Source organism: Pongo pygmaeus, chromosome 5 (genome assembly GCF_028885625.2).
Source record: "Pongo pygmaeus isolate AG05252 chromosome 5, NHGRI_mPonPyg2-v2.0_pri, whole genome shotgun sequence".
Classification (NCBI taxonomy): domain Eukaryota; kingdom Metazoa; phylum Chordata; class Mammalia; order Primates; family Hominidae; genus Pongo; species Pongo pygmaeus.
Genome location: NC_072378.2, coordinates 7,021,568 through 7,047,406, shown reverse-complemented (window position 1 = coordinate 7,047,406; position 25,839 = coordinate 7,021,568). Strand labels below are relative to the sequence as shown.

The 25,839-nt window shown below is 44.3% G+C and overlaps 1 protein-coding gene across 9 annotated transcripts in view; it reads right to left on the bottom strand.

Annotated features, from left to right (window-relative positions):
- The window catches only part of RREB1 (ras responsive element binding protein 1), a 147,011-nt gene that overhangs the window by 108,968 nt on the left and 12,204 nt on the right, over positions 1-25,839 (bottom strand). The window contains exons 1-2 of one of the 9 annotated variants that reach the window (XM_054492776.2): positions 3,381-3,494; positions 1,854-2,014 (exon numbers count right to left, since the gene is read on the bottom strand). The exons of 6 other annotated variants lie outside the window; for them this stretch is intronic. The gene's annotated coding sequence lies outside the window, so the exon portion shown is untranslated. Of the gene's footprint in view, positions 1-1,853; positions 2,487-3,380; positions 3,495-25,839 lie in introns of those variants that run through there. 2 more of the 9 variants (XM_054492779.2, XM_063665789.1) reach the window with 2 other exon arrangements.

The following is a 25,839-nucleotide window of genomic DNA, read 5'->3' as shown; positions in this document are numbered from 1 at the left end:
ACGTGGTTCCGCCCATCACATGGCTGCAGAGGCGTCAGCTCATGAAGCGGGCCTGCTGGGGGTCAAGCCTGACCCCACGAACTGTCTCAGACTAAGACAGGGCACACTCAGCAAGGCGCCTGGCAGCAGGCAACCTTTGGCCACCGGGAACAGCCTGATGGTTACCAGTGGCCTGCTCACCTCACTGGTGATGTACTTCCAGTACAGAACATCGAGAAACTGCGTCCTGGAGACTTGACACCGAGGGCAGGCGGGAGGAGACAAGGGCGTCCAAGCTTTGCGGGGGGACAGGCACCCGGTGGTGCCGAGGGCAGCACAGCTGGGAAGGGCATGGGAGCCGGCTCTCGGAGGAGGGTGTAAAAGCGGAAGCCACGAGGACTGGCTGGGTTTTGTGTGATCCTCCACCTTCATTCTCAGAAAATAGCCTTTTTTTTTTTAATTAAGACGGAGTTTCACTCTTGTTGCCCAGGCTGGAGTGCAGTGGCGCGATCTCGGCTCACTGCAACCTCCACCTCCCAAGTTCAAGCGATTCTCCTGCCTCAACCTCCTAAGTAGCTGGGATCACAGGCGCGCGCCACCATGCCCAGCTAATTTTTGTATTTTTTTAGTAGAGACGGGGTTTCACCATGTTGGCCAGGCTGGTCTCGAACTCCTGACCTCAGATGATCCGCCTGCCTCGGCCTCCCAAAGTGCTGGAATTACGAGCGTGAGCCTATGGGCGAGGGCCACCGCTCCCGGCCCAGAAAACGGCTCCTTTTAGAAAGGGGAGGCAATTATCCAGCCCTCTGCGGAAAGGGCCAGAAAGGCCCTGCCTCCTGGCCCGGCCACCCGGCTGCCCGTTCTCCTGGGCTCTGTCCTACACACGCCCCGCTCCTTCCAGGTCCACTTTGCGGCAGGCAAGTGTCTGCACCCCTCCTCCTCCTCAAAAAAGGCTTTAAGGAACATTTTCTAGATACGTGGTTTTTCTTTTAAACAAAAGTTTTTGGAGCTACCCATCATGAAATACCCTGCTAAATGTTTTTATTCTGAAATAGCCATCAGGGAAGCCAAACGTTTCAATGGGGACTTATTTGGGGAAATAATTACATAATGAGAGTGGGCATGCTCATGTCTATGCAAATCTTGTGAAAATTTAAAAGTGGTCACAGGCTAAACGCCCTCTAGCCAAAAAAGGCGGGTTGCGGGGGGCGGGCAAGAGTTCGCTCCAAGCACACTCATCTTCTAATCTTTCCCTGAGAGAAATTTATTATTTTAAAGGAGCTGAGTTGCTAAAGGCATCTCTGAAGAGCTCTGGTTGTTCATTAGGTTGTGTCCCCAGCGGCCGTGCCCTTCGCGGCTGAGGAAAGTGCGGCAAGATCCGCTGGAAGACGCGGCTCTACTCACAGGGGAACGCCAGCGCGAACGAACACCGAGCCCCGCCCCGCCCGGCCCCCGCCAGCCCGCCAGCCAATCGGCGCCCGCCGCCCTGACTGATGGCCTCGCTACCCGCTCACCGGACACCCACCGCGGGAGCCCTGGGGGCAGCCCGAGGGGGTCCCCGCGGGAGTGGAGCCCTGACACGGGCAGTCGGCTGCCCGCTCCCAGCCTGAGGAGGGCACAGACAGACCGTCGAGGCCCTGGGAGGGCCGCCGGGCGCCTTCAGCTCTGCGAACACAACTCTACTCAGACCGTGTTCCCGAGGCACAATGGCTGCCCGCCTCTGAGGGAAGGCACCCGCAGTTTTCCCCCCGCCCCTCCCCAGAAACAGAACAGGGTGAAAAGGCCGTCCGGGGCGGGGCACGGGTCACCCACGCTGGCGCTCGAGGGCCGGCGCGCGCGAGCCACCACACGAAGCCTGGCGCGTGCAAGCCCACCTGCGAGCAGGACCAAGTCCACTTTCAAGTTTAGGGACACCACCCTAAGGAACAACTCTTGTTGTATCTTCGCAACTTTCCACTTCAGCCTTAGTCATGGGGCAGATCCCGAACCCGCTGTCCAGCTAAGGAGTAAAAGGCGAGGACCAGCGGCTTCAAACCTATTGGATCGGAGGGGCAGGAGAAGAATAATTTTCGTCAGTAATTTCTTAAATGCTCGTGTCCTTTTCTCTAAGAATAAGTACAGATCACATTCCTGTTTTGGAAAATGATAGGCAAAAGTTGGGGAACATTACATGATATCCAAAACACGTTTATTCTATATCTGTGTTTCAGATTTCATTTTAGCACTTGGTTTACGAGTTACTGTGCTAACTCCAGAAACGAAATAGATTATCAGAAGGCAATCCTGAAAAATCTTTGAGAAAGAGAAAAAGGATATCCCTATAAAATTCAAAGGAGTCTTAAGAATCACCACGATAAGTGTTGTATTACGTCTTTGATAGGGCCTTGAGAATCTTTCATCCTAGAAGGCAGCCCTGAATAAAATTTAATTGAAAGAAAAAAAAAAACCATGTTTTAAAGTCACTTGCCTTGCCACTCAGCATCTGAACAAATGTTTTAGCTTCAGTACATACAAAAGCTGGCAAAGAAGCCGTGTGGCAGGCCCACATAAAAAGATTTAAAGTGTGAAGCCTGATGGTCTTTCCCCTAAATTCTCAATAATTAAAAAAAATTCAAAATCCATGTGACCTTGGACTCTCTCATTTTCATCTGTCTCTTGCAGTACACTCTCTTTGCTAACCATTCAGCACACTGCAAGCTCTGATAAAAGTAGTTAATGTTTACTGAAACCTGCGCATGAACTGTACTAAACCTGATAGGAATGAAAAAGGCAAAGTTCTGTTAACAGCATCTATGTACAATAAAAAGGGTGGGTGGGGGAATGGACCAAGAAGGAATTTTTTTTCTAGTCTGAATCTAAAAGTTCTGACTGATAAAATATAAATTTCCAAAGTCTAATGAATTGAGTCAATATATATCACCAATTAAAAGATACTTTTAATCTATTTTATCTTTTTGGAAAATTTTGAACACAAATATACCTGAATGATTTTACAGATTTTGTTTTTACAGAACTTAAATCTGTTTATATTTCATATTCTCTCATACTTTTTTTTGAAGGCCCAACTACCTGATCAATAACCAATTCAGTTATATTGTCAAATATTTATTCATTTGAATAGCTACACATAGGTTATAGCAAAACTATTTTATGCAAAAATAAATTTAACATTTCAACAGTTATCTAAAATATTTTTTCTCCCCTTAACTCCAAATGTAAAGTTAACTTTAGTCAAACCAGATCTTTAATTTTAACATTTACCATTACATTCACTCAAAGTATATTGAGTTAAATATCAGAACCTACTGATATTTTTAACTTACTGATACTGTCTTTTCCTCCCATTTCTACACTACCCCTTTTTCTCCAATTACCTCAGTTAAAATAAAATTTCAACTTACAAACATATACATACACACACTGTACCCAGAACAGGATGCTCTCAGGTGTTTAAAGCCAACTTTCTCTCTACCCCATCCCCCCTCCCACCTTTGCTTAAAGGGCAGCAATAGAACCAGTCACCTTGGAAACAAACATCACTCAGTGTTTGCAGAACAAACAATGGTACCTTTTCAGCCAGTACCAGGCAGGCAGGGCAAGGGGCAGCCAAGCAATTCTGGGCCTTACAGGAGTGTTAACATATTGTATTCATTCAGTGCACGAAAAAGTAGTTCAGTACTAAAAGTGAAATGCTCTCAAATGTGTGAACCTTTGGCTAGAAACCATACACAAAAGTGACTAAGGTTTAGAGTCAAATAAGGCTACCTACTAGTTAGAAAAAAAATCTTTTCATTATTTTTGTAATTGTTTTATGTAACTCATGAATAAGGTAAACTATATTCTTGTTACGGAGGATTACCTTCTCCAGCAACTAGGAACAAGTTACTTTTAAAAACAAAACAAAAAAAGTGTCATCTAATTGCTCCCATGAAACAATCATATTCATGTCACTTTTGTCCCAATATGCTAGCATATATTGATTTTTAAATATGTATACTGCTGGGTGCCTTAACCTACTTGTGAATTTCTGGTATTAATAAAGAAATATGAGTGTGAGCTAGAAAACTGTCAATTTTCAGAGCACTGTTTAAAACAGGGCCAAACAGATACATAAATCTATAAGAGCTTTGGATAACAACCACCACTTTGACCTTGGATAACAATTACTAAACTTTCATTTTCTGAAGACTTACAAAAGCTAATCATTTGGGGTAGCTCAAGTTTTAGGGGAGATTCTTTTGTTACTGTTTTTAAAAAGCTCAACTGGATAGTTAATTTAAAAAATATTCAAGTGTCTTTCAGATCCTTCAGAATGAAACTTCAAAATGTTCAACGTAAGTAACAGTTTCCTCCCTATTCTGGGTGTGTGCCGAAGTTTTCCTTCCCACCAATTAAGAGAGAAGGCTGGGCCCAACTGAATTATTTGGACAGGAGTTTGATGTCAGTTAAATACCACAGTAACTGGCATTTTCTATCACCTCCAGACTAAAGGACAAATGCCTAATTAACATGGACCAACATGCAGCTTAAACTGGAAAAGTGCCTGTCCTTTTTCTTTCTTTTCTTTTTTTCTGAAAGATTTAGGTCTTTAACATCCTTGAGTTAAAGTGCACAAAGGGTGTCTAATGCCATCTGACTGAGGTGTAAAAGTCTAATTAACTAATGCTTTTTGCAGCGATAGTAAATCAGTTAACATTATTAATCTTCCTGACTGGGCATAAGTGAGTGAGGAGGGCTATTGAAAAGGAGCTAAACAGTTAGACTGGGTACCCTTGAAAAAGAAAAGGAACTCTGAAAGTGATGACTGATGACACTGAAAATAACTGAGAAATACTTAAAATCCAACCGTTCGCCGGGCCTACCACCAGGCAAGAGACTCTGAAAGCTGAGGCTGCAGCTCCAGGGCAGGGAGAGGAAGAGGAGGAGCTAGGCGGCCGTGAAATGCCTCTCATCTCCCATCCTTCCCTCCCAGCATCACCGAGAGAGACACGACTCTCACGTGCTGGAGGCTTCCCTGCCTTAAATTAACGCTGTACCTTTCCAACTAATGTTTTTAGTAGACCAAACAAAAGTTTGGAGTAGTTTGAGCAAATGACTGCAACAGTGGAGCCAGTTAGGCTAGTTTCAATTCATCAACAACTATCTTAGCATTTGGCTTCTTAGTTTCATCTGCCTATGTGTTTGGCATCCAAAAATGCACATGCATATCATACTCATGTTAGCAAACCATACTTTATCAAAGGCACTTCCTGCATGTAAACATCTGAAGAGAAAAGGCCAACAGCTGAACAATTTCTGTACCAGGGCTTGGTCTGTCTGTCCTGAGACAATGGCAGTAACTGCAGTCATGCCCTCCACCCTCTTTTCTGGATTCCAACCCTCTATTCCCTGCCTTATAGGAGTCTATAAGGCAGCCCCTTCCCTGGGGGCTCAGGGGGGAAGGGAGAGGCATCAGGTCTAGCAGGCACTCTCTTGGTCCCTTGCCTGCTCCTGCCGCCTCCACCCAGGCCTTCCCAGGAAAGCCAGGGGACAGGACTGCTCAACTCCTGACAGCAGCTGGATGTGACGGAGTTAGCTCTGGGCTTTGGGGAGGGAACTCCCAATGCTGAGGCACTCCCGTCGCCAGATCCTGGGTGATGACCCTAAACCCAGCAAGCTTCCTCCATCTTCTCGAAGAACATCTCAAAGGAGCAGAGTTGGAAAGGGAAGTGAAAGAGGGAGGCCAGGTGCCGCGGTAGCTTGATCTTTTCCCCTCCTCAATATTTCTATCAAGTTTCTGTTTCACTGCCACCTCACATAAGGGGGATATGAACCTATGCATACCTTTTTAATAAAATTCTGAGGCAAACACAACACGTTTGGTTAACGACGGGCTTTCACAAGCCACCTGATAATAAAGAACTCTTGAAAACATCAGGCTTCAGAACTCAGTTCATCCTGAATAAAGATATTTATGCTTTATTTATTGTTTTAAATGTCTTTAGAGGCTGTTATTTGTTACTTTGCATACCATTATACCTAAAAATCATCTCTTCTCCTGTTCAAAAAGGTAGGTTCAAGAGAAAACTTTTCATTTGTACTCCTAAGTTTATTACATATTCATGACCTCCTCCTCAAATAACGTCTCAGGCTGACTGTAGTGGTTCATGCCTGTAATCCCAACACTTTGGGAAGCTGAGAATAGAGGATTGCTGGAGCCCAGGAGTTCGAGACCGGCCTGGGCAACATAGCAAGACCTTATCTCTATTTAAAAATAAATAAATAAATAAATAACATCTCTTACGAAAAGCTTGTTTACTATTATCTCTATATTGCCTAGCCATTGGGATCTGAAGCTACTGAAGGGGGGAGAAATCCTAGCCAATTAAACAATTCTTCAAAACAAACTAAAATCCTTAAGATATAATTTATAACTCATTTCTACTTATTAAAATACTGGCATTACTGACATCTATAAACAAAGGCAAGAGAGAAGGTGCAGATGAAGTCCCTTTTCAAATCAAACTTCTACTCAAATCAGAATTGTAAAATTATTTTAGAATTCTTAAAGTTTGGTGGGTTTTTTCCCCCAGAAACCTGTGTGAGGTCAGTTCCATCAAAAGTCTTCATCACCCCGATCACCTCCTCAGACATGGGAATCTCACTCAGCTGAGACCAACAGCTGGAGGAGGTACTGGTCCCATTGTACAGATGGCCACAGCCCTTTAATTGAGGTCAGCTGACTTGCTTAGTCATATGCCACCTCTCTCACCAGGTCCACCACAGGACTGTAATTTCTCCCTGCCTGTGTAGTAAAAATCCAGTTTTAGTATTAGCAGAAAATCCAAACAATGTGATCTTCCCAAATCCCATTCTTTCCTGGGCTCAGTTGATCCATACTTACTGTCTACCTGTTTTGCTAAGTTCCCTAGAGCAACTTGAAAGGGCTATAAAAGCTTGAAATAAAGATCATGTTAAATGTTTTTGAAAATATACAGATGGCACATAAAACTTAAACGGAATACCTGCTCCCAATCCCTACTCCTAGACAAAGGTAGAATACTAGGATGCTTTTCCTGTAGGTAACAAGCACATCAGAAATGAGGCAGTCGCCTCCCCTGCCTGCATCTTGGAGAGTTAAGTGGTGCAAGAATGCTGTTGTTGTCAGAACCAGAAGAATAGCAATAAAAGAGGCATCACTGTGGAATAACCACAACCAAGCCACTGGACCCCATTTGAAAAAAAGGAAAATGGAACCACAAGAGAATGAAGTCAGGTTTTTGAGAAAGGTCTCAATCTACCAGCTGGTCTTTTGGCTGCTCCCCTGCCTAAAAGCAGCTTTCAGAATGCTTAGAATTTCCCTGGATTTATGGTCCTAATCCTTTATATGGTACTTTCCAATAGCTTCCATCCTTACAAAGGTTTTTGTTTACGTTTACTGATTAAAAAGAAAGAAAATGCTGCCCATGGGTATCATTGTGTCACTTCCTAAGAAGGCACAAGGAAGATAATTCTACCCATTTTAGAGATGGAAAAACCAAGGTGTGAAGTATATCTTTTTCTATTTTAATCATCATCAAGGTTGGGCTTGCATTCAGGACCTTATGTCTCCTGGCTAACAAACCCAGTCCTCTCTCTAATAGATCACAGTAGATTAATTAAAAGGGCCAAGGGAGGGTCATTAAGTATGTCCAAATGTTTCTTACAATCTGGCTGATTGCATTCTCTTCCCCAATTGAATTCTTTGAAATGATGAGGAAAATGAGGTGATATCAAGGGCTGCTCTGGAAACCGTTCAGTGTATGAACAGGTGGAAGAAAATATATCTTCCTAACTTGTCATACAGTGGCGTTTAGCTCTAGAGTTACAGAACTCCACTTGCAGTTCAGAACTAGTCTAATCATTATTTTCCTGACATTAGACTTTAGGGTTACATATGCAGGATCTGTCTTCCTCTAGGGCAGGGGCCCTCCAGGAGCTATTTCAAGGGATCCACTTACTCATTTGCTCATCAAGCATCTAGAAATCAATTAAATTTACACATATATTGTACAATTATTTTGCAAGTATATGAAGATGCTGCTATATTTAATAGAGATAAGTGCCACTAAAATGTTGATAGAGTTTTTCTGTCGTTAGAACTTCTCAACAGAATCTAAAAAAATAATTAAAATCATACTTGGTCTGGAAATTTTTTACATTAAAAGAGTACCTTACATTTAAAAAGATTGGGAATAATTGCTCTAGAATGTCCAAATAACATGACATTGATTAAAGAAAAACATCCAATGAAAATACAACCACAGATAAAGGACACATCACATCATTCCTAACATTCACAACACAGTGCCCTACGTAAGAGAACAAACACCTTCCTCTCAAGAGAGGGCAACCCTCTAGCGGAAGGACTTTTTGAACTGCTCAATTTGTTTTTCATCAGTAACCCTCACGGGTTTGGGGTAATAAGACAGATCACATGCTATCCAAAAATAAACACACACATTTTGTCAGTTCAGTATTTTCCTCTTTAAAATAAATTTCTGATGAACTACGTATTCATAATTTACCATAAAAAGTTTAATACTATGTTGGTTTCATGTAACCTAGAAGATAGGTTCCTTCACTCGCACAATGAGTACCCAGGGAATGCAAAATAATTATAACATTAGCCTATGACCCTGTCCCCCAAAATTATGCCACATCAAAATGTGATTTTCATGTTCAAGAATATTTGAATACACCAAAAAAGACTTGTCATATCATATTAAAATTTTAAAACATATGGTATAAAGACATGTACAAAAATGGTTTTTTTATTGTCCACAATAAATCCCATTTTTGTAATATGTGTATATATCCATAGAAAACCATCTAGAAGGAAATAGTAAAGTATCAACAATGGTTATCTCTGACTTGTGGGCATAAATAATTTTACTTTCCTTTTTCCTTTTTGCATCATTAGATGTTTTTTCCTTTTGGTTCATTTATAATTCTTCTATTGTGGGCATAGGTGCAGTGAAATAATTAAAATTCTGATGAGAAAAATAATTTTTAATCCTTAGGACTATTTATAATCTTAATTTAGGATAACTTGTTTTTTCTTCATATTCCTTCTTATTATCTACAATGAATAAGAACATTCATTCATTCATTCATTCGTTTACTTATTTAGAGATGGAGTCTCACAATGTTGCCCAGGCTGATTTCAAACTCCTAGGTTCAAGCAATCCTCCTGCCTCAGCCTCCCAAGTGGCTGGGACTTCCCGGGTATGCCACCGTGCCTGGCTAAGAACATTTTATGATGGGTAAAAAACAATGTTTAAACAGTCCTGATTTTGATTTATTGGCTCTTGGTGGATTATTGATACAATCTGCTACTAACATCATAGTAGAAATAATTGTGGCTCCACCACAAAAGTTCATACAAGCCCATCCAGGCACCTGGATTTGGCAGGGTGAGCTGATGTCTAAGAGAATGTGACATGCAAGACCAGAGTTCCACATCAAGCCTCCCCATGCATCTCTCCAGGCCTCACTTTCCTCACCTGTAAGCTAAGGGGGTATAAGGAAAAGAAACGAATCATGCTTCCCTGAGGCCCCTTCCAGTGCAATGCTCTACGATTGTAAACAGGGAAAATGCAAATATCATTTAATCAAATCTTGCCAGTCATAACCACTTGTCGACTTGCTCAGGATAGATGTGAACTCATTTCACCAATTTGACTACTTGTATTGCTTGATGGATAGTACAGCAAAGATAGAAACACTGGATTAATTAAACATGTTTTTAAAAGGTTTCCATAGCTCACAAATTTTCAAGTTTCCTAATCTGTGTGGCAACCCTACCCAAAATGAGGGCACATGCAGAAAAGAAGCTCCAACCACAACAAACAGTCACTTACTGAATGTTTACATTGTATACCAGACACTGGGTATTCATAGTGTGTTATATTACACTCTACAATCCCATCACTTAGATCTAATGACTTCCATTTTATACCTGTAAAAAAAAAAATCTGTTAAAAAAAAAAAAATCTGTGTGTGAAGAGCAAAAGCTGTTTTCAACAATGGTGCATGCCTATGGGCAAGACACCCAACTGCTCTGTGTCAATATCGCCACCTGTGAAACAGGTCAAATAACCTCTACCTCATTCATTCCTTCAACAAATACTGACTGACCACCTAGTATGTGCCAGGCACTATGGCAAGTGCTTGGGAGGCATCAGTGAATAAAATGCTTAAAAAGAACAAAAAGTCGCTGGGCATGGTGGCTCACATCTCTAATCTCACCACTTTAGAAGGCTGAGGTGGATGGATCACTTGAGGCCCAGGAGACCAGACTGGGCAACACAGTAAAACCCGATCTCGGCTGGGCATGGTGGCTCACATCTGCAATCCCAGCACTTTGGGAAGCTGAGGCAGGTGGATCACCTGAGGTCAGGAGTTTGAGTCCAGCCTGACCAACATGATGAAACCCTGTCTCTACTAAAAATACAAAAATTGGCCAGGCATGGTGGCGCATGCCTGTAATCCCAGCTACTTCGGAGGCTGAGGCAGGAGAATCGCTTGAACCCGGAGGCAGAGGTTGCAGTGAGCCGAGATCGCACTATTGTACTCCAGCCTGGGCAACAAGAGCAAAACTCCATCTCAAACAAACAAACAAAAAAAACCCGATCTTTACTAAAAATACAAAAACTAGCTGGGAGTGGTGGCATGTGCCTGTAGTCCCAGCTACTTGGGAGGCTGAGGCAAGACAATCACAGGAACCCAGGAGGTGAAGGTCGCAGTAAGCCAAGATCATACCACTGCACTCCAGCCTGGGTGACAGAGGAGACTGTCTCAAAGAAAAAAAAAAAAAAAAAAGTCCTCAAGGAGCTTAACCTATAGTACATTATCTCCCTTTCTTCCCCCATTTAAAAACGGACAAAGCATTAGAAAACAAATCCAATAGAAGCCACCAGCTTTGGCCGGGCGTGTGGCTTACACTTGTAATCCTATCACTTTGGGAGGCAGAGATGGGAGGATCCCTTGAGGCCAGGAGTTCGAGAAGCTCTCAGCTTTGTCAGCCCAAAAGTGGATATTTTTACTTAACAAACAAATGCAGAAGTGAAAAGATGAAGAGCACTTGTATTGGAGTACACTGGCCTGGGTTTGAATTCAGACTCCGTCACTAACTAGCTAGAGTAACCTTGGGCAAGTTATTTAAACTAAGCCCCAGCTTCCTCATCTGTAAACAGAAATAACAGTGAACTTTTAAGTTGATGCAAAGATTAAATGAGATGAAATACAGACTGCAAGAGGTATAATGCCTCCTGTACCTTAAGTTAGGTAACTGAAAAGATTAGGGTGACCTCCCCAAATGCCACCTTCCAAATCTGCAAAATGAGGATAATTATACCAATTTAACAGGACTGTTGTGAGGACTATGAAGATAATGCACCGAAAGCATTTAACATGACTGGCATACAATGGTACATATTTGCCTCTTAGAAATGACTATTGGCCGGGCGCGGTGGCTCACGCCTGTAATCCCAGCACTTTGGGAGGCTGAGGTGGGTGGATCACGAGGCTGAGGTGGGAGGTCAGGAGATCGAGACCACGGTGAAACCCCGTCTCTACTAAAAATACAAAAAATTAGCCGGGCGCAGTGGCGGGCGTCTGTAGTCCCACCTACTCTGGAGGCTGAGGCAGGAGAATGGTGTGAACCCAGGAGGCAGAGCTTGCAGTGAGCCGAGATCGTGCCACTGCACTCTAGCCTGGGCGACAGAGCGAGACTCTGTCTCAAAAAAAAAAAAAAAAAAAAAAAGACATGACTATTAACGGTCAGGAGCAGTGGCTCACGCCTGTAATCCCAGCACTTTGGGAGGCCGAGGTGGATAGATCATGAGGTCAGAAGTTTGAGACCAGCCTGGCCAACATGGTAAAACCCCATCTCTACTAAAAATAAAAAAGTTAGCTGGGTGTGGTAGCAGGTGCCTATAATCCCAGCTACTCGGGAGACTAAGGCAGGAGAATTGCTTGAACCCAGGAGGCAGAGGTTGCAGTAAGCCAAGATCGCGCCATGGCACTCCAGCCTGGGTGACAGAGCAAGACTCCATCTCGAAAAAAAAAAAAAAAAAGAAATGACTATTAACAAAAGTAAATGGGAAGGGTAGGCATGGCAGCTTTCATTAGTGAACCCCATGGCTAAAGCTATAGAGAAAGAGCTGGGAAAAGTAATTCTGGGGAAGAACACTATAGTACATTACATCACGCTCCCAAGACCAGGCACCAGGCAGAGACTCCCAGCAGAGAGTTTGCCCACACAGTGGGATCAGATGCAGGTGGTTGTGAAATGGCAAATGCAACCAAATCTGAGTCACCCAGGGTGACGTCCAGAGCGTGTGGATTACGGCAGCCTTGGCTTCGGTTGCCTCTCTTTCAGGCGCTTCCAGCTTTACCACAGGCCTGAAAGAGCAAAGGAGAGGAATGGAAAGGGATTTACTACTACTTTGCAGGTTTTTAGAGGAAGGAGTGTTGGCTATGGAGGATAAAAATGATTTGGAGGAATTATCAGTAAAAGTCATTTATCCAGACTTGCTCTTGCCCCCAATGAGGGCAGGTGAAGGCACTCCTTGTCTCCTTTTGGGCTGAGGCAGAGAACAGCAACAGGCAAAGACAGCATGACTCCAAAATTGAGTGAGGGAGGGGAGAGTCCATAGAGTAGGCTCAAGTGCCACACTACAACACCTGCGACCACAAGTACGTTCACCAGCTCACGGTGCTCTGGGCCAGGTGTCCTGACTGACCTGTGGCTCCACTCAACAGACTGCTGGAAAGCTCTTGGCCCTACCTTCAGTAAACCAGAGGTCTTGGTATAAATATACCCATCTACCAACATTATAAACACGATAAATCAGTTCAGTAAACAAGCACCCAAAAGGGGCCTACCAGACCAAAGGGACATGAACCAAAACCTTCTATGTCAGGGCTAAAGTGGAACCCAGGTTCCCTGCTGCCCAGCTGCACCTTTCCGACAACAGGATGTTACCCCTCTCGAAGGTGGCTCACCTGGAATTGGTAACCACAAAGTCAAATATCAAGCAGAGTATGTGATTCAGCTTTTCAACAAGTCTATGGCTGTAAAGAAATAAAGCTTCGCTATGTGTGTACATCACTGCAGTGGCTTTAGGCAATTCAGATATCCTAGGTGCTGCCTCTTGGTTCATCCTGTACCAGCTGCCATGGGAGGCACTCTCTGCCTCAGGCAAAAAGCAAACAGTGAAGTGAGCCACGGCAATCACCCAAAGCACAGACACACAAACCACATGCCCATTGTTGAGGGTGTCTCCAAGGCCTAAGCAGGCCAACTGTTATTTCTCTACTCAAAAACTTTGGACTCCCTACCACTTAAATTAAGAAGAAAAGGTCAAATCCTGCCCCACCTTCCACCTTGCCCCACTATCCCTCCAACCCATCTTCTCAGACATCTTCCTCAACACCAAATTACACTGTAAACTCAAAACCAACCTGCTTTCCCACTGGGCTCTCAGCCCCTACTTGTGCTTTTCCTAGAAGTGCAGACCCACTCCTGCGAGCTTCTGTGAGCCTTGGCCTTCCCATGGGAACTTGGCTCAGGGTCCACATGGCATAAGAATTCCTTTTATAATATCAACTCCCCAAAGGCAAGAACCACCAAACTCCACCATGCCTAAACCTAGCATCCTAAACACAGCAATTGCTCAATTAAGGATATTTCAGATGAAGCTGGAGGTATTCAAATAACGTGTTAAGCTCAAAAGCATAACATTTTTTTTTTGAGACGGAGTTTCGCTCTGTTGCCCAACCTGGAGTGCAGTGGCCCGATCTCAGCTCACTGCAACCTCCGCCTCCTGGGTTCAAGCAATTCTCCTGTCTCAGCTTCCCGAGTTGCTGGAATTACAGGTGCCCACCACCACATCTGACTAATTTTTCTATTTTTAATAGAGATGGGGTTTCACCATATTGGCCAGGCTGGTCTCGAACTCCTGAACTCAAGTGATCTGCCCGCCTTGGCCTCCCAAAGTGCTGGGATTACAGGTGTGAGCCACCGTGCCCGGCCCCAAGACAAACAAATTGAGTCAAGTGGTAGAAACTCTCCAGGTATCACCGTATATTGAGATTATCTAAAAGAACTCCTCTTAAAGCCTCCCATAAAGCTTCCTGGTCATGTGTCACTGGCTGCATGATCTCAGAAACAGGAGCAACTCTAAGCCTCAGTTTCCTGTCTTTAAAAAGGAGAAAATAATAGCTACACCTCATGAAGTTACTGAGATGATTACACACAGAGACATACATGGTGCTCTGCTTCCCCTAAGTAGTGTGCCCTGGTCGAACCCACAAAAGGCAGCACTTTCAGACGCTGCCCCCAACCCAGCTCCCCTCCAGGTCCCCCAAAAGCTCCACTTCAGCTTACCAGAATCCTACTTCCTCCTGCACAATCCTAGCTCAAATGCGAGAACACATGAAAAAACAAAACTAAACAAAAAATGTTTGCCAACAATTCGGAAAATCATAAAATGAAACAATCTGTTTTCAGTGATGAAAATGATTGAGGTATGTGTTCTGTCCAACCCACCAAGTTTACAGGAGGCCTACCCACATTTTGCACAACCCTCCCATCCAAGTCCCTTAGTCCATGAGTACAAGCTTTGAAATGTATAAAGTCAGGCTATAAAAAATTCGTATTTCTTCCCCAGAGGACTCTGAAAACCTGAGAGTACAAGGCAATGTTGTGCCTCTACAATAATTACTATACCATTAATTGTCTTTGGGGCCTGCAGTCTGACTTCCTTCACATCCACTCTAACTTCTCAGGCCTCGGGCACATGATGCTCCTTTGTTGGCTGTTTCAGCTGCAGTGAAGGGGGTGGATCCAAGCAGAGGACCAGGAACATCTGAGGGGCAGAGCCGTGACCCAGATGAGGGCACATGCTCTGCAGGTGAGCAGCGAGCTGGCAACTGCTGTAAGGCAGCTCCACCTTTTGAACAGATTCTATTTCCACCAGACGCTGCCAGCCCCTAAAGCCATCACCCACAGAGTCATCAAGACAGCAAATTAGCTGGCCCTCTGCTCACACCCTGTCCCACCCCACAGTCACTCCCAACTGACACACCAAACTCGTGGTTACTAGGAATACATTGTCCCAGTTCAGCTCCCAGTGTCCATCCTCAATATTTTTGAGAAATGAGTCCCTCTCCTCTGAAGAATTCCAATCTCTAATGACCTTAAATAAGTACCAATTAGTACAACACAATTAGTGAAGTCTAAACATTGTTGAATTCTATTTGCTGAAAATAAATGTTCCCACCTTTCCACTATCATTTAACAAGGCTTCAGAAGGCAGCCCACATATCCTGGGCTGAAAAATCTCTTGTAAAAAAAAGGGAAGAAGTTATTCTGTTAAAAGAGAACACCAAATTCCAAGTTCACACTGCAGTTTGCTAAACACCTTGTCTTCTCTCTGACTTAAATTTTCTAAAGGGTTAGCAGTTCTCTGAACCACAGAGCTGCTCACATCACAGTCCTGCTCCAAAGCATTTGATGGCTCACAACAGACTCCACCACTGAGCCCCCATCCATTTTTCCAGGGCCAACACTTCTCATCATTCCAACTCAATACAACATGCCTAAGCCCTATCCTCTAGTCACATTCCACTTTTTGCCCTACCCTGTCCTCAACTAAGCCTCATATTTTCATACTCTAGGGACTGTACTTAAACTGCTCTTTTTGCCTAGAAGGACGTTTTCCTTCCCCACATCCTCCTCCTCCACGTGACAAGCCCTGCACATTTGAGAGCATCACTTCCTCTTCTTTTCCCAACCACTTCCCACTTGCAGGCCCCTCCACTTGTCCTTACTGGTTATGAGGCACTGACGAGTTTTAGGGCAGGGACCATGTTTTACCCATCCTTGCATTTCCAGAGCCTGGTACCCGGGGCAGGTGTCAAGAAACAGTTCTTGATGCAGGCTTACTGATGGTGATATTCCACAGATGGGAAAAAAGGAGCCCAGAATGCTGGCCTCCTAATCCAGATTGCTTCTCACTATTATTTTGCTGAAACTACCCAGCTGCTGTGAGCAAAATAACAATGATAATAACAGTAGTAAACAGAGAAGATAGGTCAGTTATAACTGAGCTGGTAGCACATAAGACGTAACTCTCTGTTACTAGTTTCAGAACCGTCCTGCCAGCGCGGTGGCTCGTGCCTGTAATCCCAGCACTTTGGGAGGCCGAGGCAGGCAGATCACCTGAGGTCAGGAGTTCAAGACCAGCCTGACCAATATGATGAAACCCCATCTCTACTAAAAATAAAAAAATTAGCTAGGCATGGTGGGGTGTGCCTGTAATCACAGCTACTAGGGAGGCTAAGACAGGAGAATCGCTTGAACCAGGGAGGCGGAGGTTGCAGTGCACTCCAGCCTGGGCAACAAGAATGGGTGGGAGGGGGGCGGGGAGGGAAACAAGGCCGGGCGCAGTGGCTCATGCCTGTAATCCCAGCACTTTGGGAGGCCAAGGCGGGCAGATCATGACGTCAGGAGTTCAAGGCCAGTCTGACCAACATACTGAAACCCAGCCTCTACTAAAAATACAAAAATTAGCTGTGTGTGGTGGTGCGCATCTGTAATCCCAGCTACTCAGGAGGCTGAGGCAGGAGAATCGCTTGAACCCGGGAGGCGGAGGTTGCAGTGAGCCGAGATCGTGCCACTGCACTCCAGCCTGGGCGACAGAGCAAGACTCCATCTCAAAACAAACAAACAAACAAACAAACAAAAAACAGTCCTTCTCCACAGACGAAGAAGCAGGAAACAGACCTTGAAGTACTTACCGTAATTCAATATCTGCCAGTTCCATAACTTGCTCTGATGCCCTCACAAAGGAGCAAGGCACACTGGGGACCCCCATCCCAAACACACTCTAAGAGACAGGACAGCCTCCTCTCATTGCCCTCCAGTCCACAAGGCTCTTCCTGCTTGAAAAGCAAAACAACAAAGAAACAACACCTCCCAGAGGCTATCACACTTGAGCAGTGCCACATGTCACTGGGCCTCTTAGAATCACCCCAATACCAGTTCTGAGGCAAAACCCTGAGTTTCCATATTACGTAAAATAATAAACTATTATAAAACAACAATGGACCTGTTCTCAAGGCACTGGCCCTACCCAACGCAAAACTAAATTCCCAAATGCTTACAGAGCTTAGAGTCTCTTCAAAAGTAGGCAACCTATGAGTCTGAAACAGGGCTGAGTACTTTCAGGGAGGTTAAAAGTGGTGCCCACATGAAAGGTTTCAAGAGACAGGAGAGGCCCCCCCATTAACCACATGGAGGACTAGAAGAAGCCTGGAGTCCAAGCCCCCACTCTTCCACTTCTGGGACATTTCCCACCACGCAAAAGATCATCTCCGTTCTACACTCTAACCTTTCCAAGGGGAACAGGGTGACAATTCCATACTTGGCAGAATTTGTCCAGTGTTTCACCCTACTCTCCACCAGGTCTTTCCCTGACAGTCTTATACTTTAGTGTCTTGTTGACCTCCCTTCTATAAGGGCTCCCAAATTCCAGTCATCTGGTTTGTGTACTAACACCACCTTTGCAAACCTCTCACTTCCACAAAACACTGAATCTCCCTCCTGTCCATCACAGAAGTGAAGATCTAGCTTATGTTGCCAAATACCAGCTAGAATAAGCTGTTCCACCGGTAAGCTGTAATCTGCTGTTTCCACAAGCCAGAACAGTTTTCCCCTTGATGTGCCTCACAAGGAAGGATCTGCACACAGCAGGTTTTCAGTGAGTTCTTGTTTGGTGAATGGATCATGTCTCTATGACAGGTAGTCTGCCAGGGGTCAGAAGCACAGCTCGGAGTCACACTTCACAGTTTGAGCCCTACTAGCTAGCTGCTTCTCTGGGTCTCAATTTCCTCACCTGAATCATGGGGATAACAATTGCATCTACATCACGGGGTCAGAGAATTGTTGTGATGAATGAATGAGATGATGCATGAAAAAAATTTAGGCGGCTGGTAACTAGTACAGGCTCAATAAATGTTAGATCTTATGACTGCTGCTTCTATTGCCATCATGCTGGGAGTATTTCTACAGGAAAAGCCTAACAACCGACAAAGGGTGAAAACTAAATTATAACAATGGAGTCCTATGGAGTAATCCAGCATGGGCAGAAGAGAAACTGAAATGCCTAACTTCTAGTTTATCTGATTTAAAGCAAATACAGGCAGGCCTGGCCCAGGGATGTTTTTCACCAAAGGTGGTCTGTTACTCGAATGCTGGGAGTTGAACTTATTTAAAAGTACTCTAGACAGATTAATTTGTAATATAATCACTTGCGGTTTCTGGTGTTTAGGACTGGATTTCTGTGTACTCAGTTTCCTGAAGAGACACAAGAGGCAATGCTAGCTACCATGAGACTTCTAGAGACAAGCTAGCCAAATGAGCCTTTCCAAAATTCCACTTCCTGCAAAGATAACAATGAAATAAATCATGAACTCTAAATATAATAATTTGGCCAGTGCTAACCATACCACCTCCCCAATACACATATACTCCCCCCCTTTTCTTGAGCACACCACAAAAGGAACACATGACCATACAGCATCTACTCTCCAGGGCAAAATGGAGGGACAAAGGCACAAAGCAAGCCTCAGAACACACAGGCCACCGTGTTTGCCACATCTATATCAAGAACTGCTTAAACAAAAAATAAAATCAATGACAAAACTCTCAGACGGGTGACCACCCAGGTCCCAGAGCTTACTACAGCAACAGGACCAAACATGCATATACTCTCTTTCTAAAGCAGAGTGTCCACTTTCCTAAGGAGAAAGTAATTTTTAGATCATGTATCCCAATGCCACATTCTTAGCGAGATGACAGGCCTTTGGGTACACGAAGAAGGGACATATCACACATACCCTTAAGACACATCACATGAGGCCAGGCGCAGTGGCTCACACCTGTAATCCCAGTACTTTGGGAGGCTGAGGCAGGCGGATCACGAGGTCAGGAGATCGAGACCATCCTGGCTAACACGGTGAAACCCCATCTCTATTAAAAATACAAAAAAATTAGCCGGGTGTGGTGGCAGGCGCCTGCGGTCCCAGCTACTCGGGAGGCTGAGGCAGGAGAATGGTGTGCACCCAAGAGGCGGAGCTTGCGGTGAGCTGAGGTCACGCCACTGCACTCCAGCCTGGGCGACAGAGCGAGACTCCATCTCAAAAAAAAAAAAAAAGACACATCACATGGCCTGACCTAACTGATGCCACTCTGAACTTCTCTGAGAAAACCTCACTAAAATTCCAAAACATGTATTTATTTATTAACTTATTTCAGTAACCTCCTCAGGTCCTCAGGAGCTTTATGTAAAATACGTTCAACTTTCGGCCAGGCGTGGTGGCTCACGCCTGTAATCCTAGCACTTCGGGAGGCTGAGGTGGGCGGACTGCCTGAACTCAGGAGTTTGAGACCAGCCTGGGCAACACAGTGAAACCCTGTCTCTACTAAAATACAAAAAATTAGCCGGGCATGGCGGCATGCGCCTGTACAGAGTCCCAGCTCCTCGGGAGGCTGAGACAGGAGAATCGCTTGAACCTGGGAGGTGGAAGTTACAGTGAGATGAGATTGCGCCATTGTACTCCAGCCTGGGCAACAGAGTGAGACTCTGTCTCCAAAAAAAAAAAAACACATTCAACTTCATTCAGAGATGATGCAACAGATGGTCTAACATATCCAGAAAACAGCCGTATGTAAGACATGCCAATACCCCACAGCCTAGAGAAACCAACAAACCAGGGCCCCGAGGGGCAACACCACGGTGAGGCAAAAACACAAATGTTTAAGGTAAAACACATTACCCAACAGAGAGTATGTGTGGTCACCACTATCCAGCACTCTTCAAAATAAGTAGCTGTGGATGGGTTATCCAAAAGTGAGCTGATACATGCTTGTCAGCAGAAACTGGTTTCTAAATGTACTATCACCACCAATTTTGGATATTCATAACAAGGCAATTATCTAGTATGCTGTATTTATAACACACTTCTCATTTGACCTCTAAATCTACACATCTGCTTAGGTCACACTGAAGTGAAAGACTCCAAGTTGTTTGTAGAGTACCTTAAAATTTAAATTTTCAAAAATACGCTTAAGTCCAGTTTTTAAAGTTTTCTTCCCAGCCATCTCCTCACCAAGCTATTCCAATCAGAAAAAGTGAGGAGTTAGAAGGTCTCTGTTGAGTTTTGTTCCCATCTATTCAATTCATCTGACCAAATACAGGGCTGGGCCAGGCGCAGTGGCTCATGCCTGTAATCCCAGCACTTTGGGAGGCCAAAGCAGGAGGATCACTTGAATCCAAGAGTTCGAAACCAGCCTGGGCAACATAGTAAAACCCCACCTCTACAAAAATTTTAAAAATTAGCCAGGCATGGTGGTGCCCGCCTGTAGTCCCAGCTACTCAGGAGGCTGAGGTAGGAAGATCACTGGAACCTGGGAGGTCGAGACTGCAGTTGAGCCATGATCACAACACTGGACTCCAGTATGGGTGACACAACAAAACTCCATTCCTTAAAAAAGAAAAAAAAAAAAAAAGAGAGAGACATGGAAATTCACGTTCTCCTCAGTATACTACCTGGGGCCCAAAGGAATGTTCAGGTTATATCCATCAGGGTTGATACCTTATAAAAGAGAAGCTTCTTTGGAGCATGCTCACCTGAGGTTTTGATGAGTTATTTGGATGATATTAGAGAAAAGCATTACCCAAAATGGGAGCCCAATAAGACTTTCATGTGAGACCATCTTAAAGGCTGGTGGCCCAACTCACACAGAAGGGGATGGGCCATGCATCCAAGTGAGGCAGGCACCTTCCCTTGGGAAGCAGAAATCCTAAGTAGGTGACAGCCACTTGCTGAGTGGCCGGAGCACACCCTGATGGAAGTCTCAGGGTCAGATTGCACCCTGCCTCCCTGCATTGCATCAAGCAGGGCAGCACACCTGCACTCCAGCTTCTAGTGTGTACCAACTCAGTGGAAAACATGTCACTGTTGGTTTTGTTCCAAAAAGATTTTGTTTGCCATTAAAAAAAAAAAAAAAGTTAATTAACGTAGTAGAAACCAAAGGACTGCCTGGAGGTAGGGAGCAAGTCAGCCATCACTAGAGGTATTTAAATACCAGCTAGACAATCACTCCATGGGGACAGGTTCCACTCCTTGTGAAAGGGGTCAAATAAATCTCCTTTGGCACCCACAGATCTAGTGGAGGGCCCAACACATTAGATACACAGCAAGTGTTGTTGACTGAATGAACTATGTTTTCACACAGATTACAGGTCAAGCAAAATACTAATGTAATTCTAATATATTAAGGGCATCGGGTGACCACTGAGGTACTTCACATGGTTCCAACTAAGAAATAAGTTGGAAAATTAGGTCATGAAATGAGTTCTGATGCTCCTAAGTAAAAGGCTTGAGTCACTGTGAGAGTCCTAGCTTGGTCCCTACCCAAAGGCTCTTTCCATGAACCCTATGCTCAAGTCAAACAGATAAAGCATCGCTAAAACACACTTCAGTGCTTTTAAGATTTAGGTCTAGGCCGGGTGTGGTAGCTCACACCTGTAATCCCAGCATTTTGGAAGGCCAAGGTGGGTAGATCACTTAAGCCCAGAAGTTCGAGATCAGCCTGGGCAATATAGTAAAATCCTACCTTTACAAAAAATACAAAAATTGGCCAGGCGCAGCGGCTCATGCCTGTAATCCCAACACTTTGGGAGGCTGAGGCGGGTGGATTACCTGAGGTTGGGACTTTGAGACCAGCCTGGCCAACATGGTGAACCCTCGAGATCAGCCTGGGCAATATAGTAAAATCCTACCTTTACAAAAAATACAAAAATTGGCCAGGCGCAGCGGCTCATGCCTGTAATCCCAACACTTTGGGAGGCTGAGGCGGGTGGATTACCTGAGGTTGGGACTTTGAGACCAGCCTGGCCAACATGGTGAACCCTCATGTCTATTAAAAATACAAAAATTAGCTGGGCGTAGTGGCAGGCGCCTGTAATCCCAGCTACTCAAGAGGCTGAGGCAGGAGGATCACTTGAACCCAGGAGGCAGAGGCTGCGGTGAGCCAATATCATGCCACAGCACTCCAGCCTGGGTGACAGAACAAGACTCTGTCTCAAAAAAAAAAAAAATTAGCCAAGCGTGGTGGCACACTCCTGTAGTCCTAGCTACTCAAGAGGCTGAGGCAGGAGGATCGCTTGATCCCAGGAGGTCGAGGCTCTAGTGAACCGTGATCACACCACTGCACTCCACCCTGTTGACAGAGCGAGGCCTTGTCCCAAAAAAAAAAACACAAAATAGGTGTACATCTCATCTAAAAATCATTCAAAAGCTAAGACCATCTACAAGAAATTTTTCCTGTTCCTTTTAGCATCAGGAAACTAAAAGAAGAAAAAGAAGGAGGATAGAACAGGAGGCAGCCATTGGTTTTTTTCCCAATGGTAAGAACATAACGTGTTTCTCACTGTTACGTAAGTACTATTCATGCTTCATCCATGCCATGTACTTTTTTTTTCTTCTTGAGAAGGGGTCTCACCCTGTTGCTCAGGCTGGAATGCAGTGGTGCAATCACAGCTCACTGCAGCCTCAACCTCCTGGGTTCAAGTGATCCTCCCACCTCAGTCTCCTGAGTATCTGGGACTACAGGTGTGTACCACCATGCCCGGCTAAGTTTTGTATTTTTTTGTAGAGACACGGTTTTTTACCTTGTTGTCCAGGCCAGTCTCAAACTCCCGACCTCAAGTGATCTGCACTGCTCGGCCTCCCAAAGTGCTGGGATTAGAGGCATAAGCCACCACGCCCGGCCTAGGTACATAATTTTTAATCAACTAAAACACAGTGCAAGTAAAGAAATAGCAAAAAAAGGCGGGCCGGGGGGTAGGGACATAAATATAGCTCTTTAAAAGGTAGAGAACACACCTTGTTCATAAACCCTGATTAATCCAGCGTTTCACTGTCAGAGGCATCATCATTCACTCAGCTGCAGAAGCCAGAGACCAGGAAGTCATGTCTCCCTTCCACGACCCTGCCTCATCGCCAAGCCCCTCCCACCTCTTAAACCTTTATCAAATCCTTCTAAGCTCCCTTTTTCTACTGCCACCACCGGTTTTCAAAGTTTCAAAAACTAGCGTTCTAACTGACATTCTTCCAAACAGAAGGCAAACAGTTGCTTCCTTCTAGCCAGGTCTATTCTCAACTCTGGGTAGGAATAATCTTTAAAAATGCAAATCTCATCATGCTAATCTGGCCTAACACTTTTCGTAGCTTCCCAGAGTTCCTAGCAGCCTGCTCTAGCCCTTATCTACTGCACCATCCCTGTAATTCACTGGTTCTGTGTCTTCTCTTCCTCCACGCTGTGCTTTTCTCATTTTCCTGGACGCACACCTCTCTCCAACCTCAGGGTCTTTGTACAAGCTGTTTTCTGACGCTTTTTCTTTCCTCTCACCCATCCTTCAGATATTAGCTCAAATGTCACTTCCGCAAGGTGCCTTCCTTGACCAGCCTCCCAGCATCTTTCACTCCTCCCACATACACAAAGGCCACATACTGGTAGCACTTAGCACATGTATATAAAAATGACTTCTTAGCTGCTGAACATGTCTCTTTATTTTCTTTTTTTTTTTGAGATGGAGTCTCGCTCTGTCACCCAGGCTGGAACGCAGAGCACGATCTCAGCTCACTCAACCTCTGCCTCCAGGGTTCAAGCGATTCGCCTGCCTCAGCCTCCTGAGTAGCTGGGATTACAGATGCCCACCACTACGCCCGGCTAATTTTTGTGTTTTTAGTAAAGACGGGGTTTCACCATATTAGCCAGGCTGGTCTCCCAAAGTGCTGGGATTACAGGCGTGAACCAACACGCCCGCCATTTCTTTCGATGCAATATATCCTCTATGAGGCTTTCAACTATCTTTCCCATACCAGTAAACTTGGTGCTTAACACAGTAGCCTTGCATAGTGGATATTCAAATATGTATTGAATCAATAAAAATCTGTAAATGTTAAAAAAAAATAATAACACCATGGGAGGCCAGGTGCAGTGGCTCACGCTTGTAATCCCATCACTTTGGGAGGCCGAGGTGGGTGGACCACCTGAGGTCAGCAGTTCGAGACCAGCCTAGCTAACATGGTGAAACCCTGTCTCTAATAATAAAAAAAAAAACACCATGGGATTGGCAAATTTGGTGGTGAAAAACTGACTATTTTCAAAAGGAGGCTAAATCTCATACTGAATCACACTTCAGGACAGGAGGTTGTGAAGCTTTATTAAGCTTTTGAACAAATGGTTCTCGGAAACCTATTTTCATGATTTAAATACAAATCAAATTCAGAGACATGCAAGTTAAGCCTCCTTTAAATTATACTTGGTTTTAAACTTTTAAGTAGAACACTTTAGCCAAATACATACAGATTTAACTAATCAAGTCATAGAAAACCTGTTTGAGATGTTCACTAGTTTTATAAAATTATCCTCCAAAACATTTAAAATTCCTAAAGCAAAAGAAAAACTGACTTTAAAATAATCTATTTTCTGGGCTGGGAGCGGTGGCTCACACCTGTAATCCCAGCACTTTGGGAGGCCAAGGCGGGTAGATCACATGAGGTTGGGAGTTTGAGACCAGCCTGGCCAACACAGTGAAACCCCGTTTCTACTAAAAATACAAAAATTAGCCAGGTGTGGTGGCATGCGGCTGTAATCCCAGCTACTCGGGAGGGTGAGGTGGGAGAATCGCTTGAACCCAAGAAGTGGAGGTTGCAGTGAGCTGAGATTCCACCCCTGCACTCCAGTCTGGGAGATAGTGCAAGACTCTGTCTCAAAAAAAAAAAAAAAAATCTATTTTCTGTATTGGAGAGGAAAATATACGAGCCTCCTGATAAATAAAACTATGTTAGAATATTATATCTGAATGTATCTGCCAGATCTGAGCCTAAACTCTAGTTAGCAGGTAAGCACTTATTAAAAAATATTTATAGTAATGTATTTTTAATCAACCAGGATTTCATCTTGTATAAAAAATACCAAGAACTTCCACACACTATGTCGTTTTTTCCTTTTTGCTTTTTAAAATTCATGTCAGGCTCAGTGGCTCATACCTCATACCTGTAATCTCAACACTTTAGGAGGCTGAGGTAGGAGGACTGCTCGATCCCAGGAGTTTAGGAATTTGAGACCAGCCTGAGCAACATAGAGAGACCCTGTCGCAAAAAAAAAAAAAAAAAAAAAATCATTGTTTAAAAAGGAAACCTGGTGGGGCGTGGTGGCTCACGCCTGTAATCCCAGCACTCCGGGAGTCCGAGGTGGACGGATCACCTGAGGTCAGGAGTTCGAAACTAGCCTGGCCAACATGGTGAAACCCCATCTCTACTAAAAAAAAAATACAAAAATTAGCTGGGCATGGTGGTAGACACCTGAAATCCCAGCTACTCGGGAGGCTAAGAGAATCGCTTGAACCTAGGAGGTGGAAGTTGCAGTGAGCCAAGACTGTGCCATTGCACTGCAGCCTGGGTGAAAAGAGTAAAACACTTCGTCTCAAAAAAAAAACAAAAACAAAAACAAAAAACAGGAAACCTATTCACATGGTTCACCTTTGGGTTTCAGAACACCCACCCCATCTTCCTGGTTATCTCCCCTATTTCTGAAGACATATCTACCTCTTTTATGAGAAAATTAAGGTTTTGATTTTGTATATTCAGAGAAATGTTTTGTTTTTTACAATGAAGTGTCAGAATAAAGGGAGCTCCCCTAAAAAGTAAAAATGATTCTTTTTAAAATAGGATCTAAAATCAACTATTATCACATGT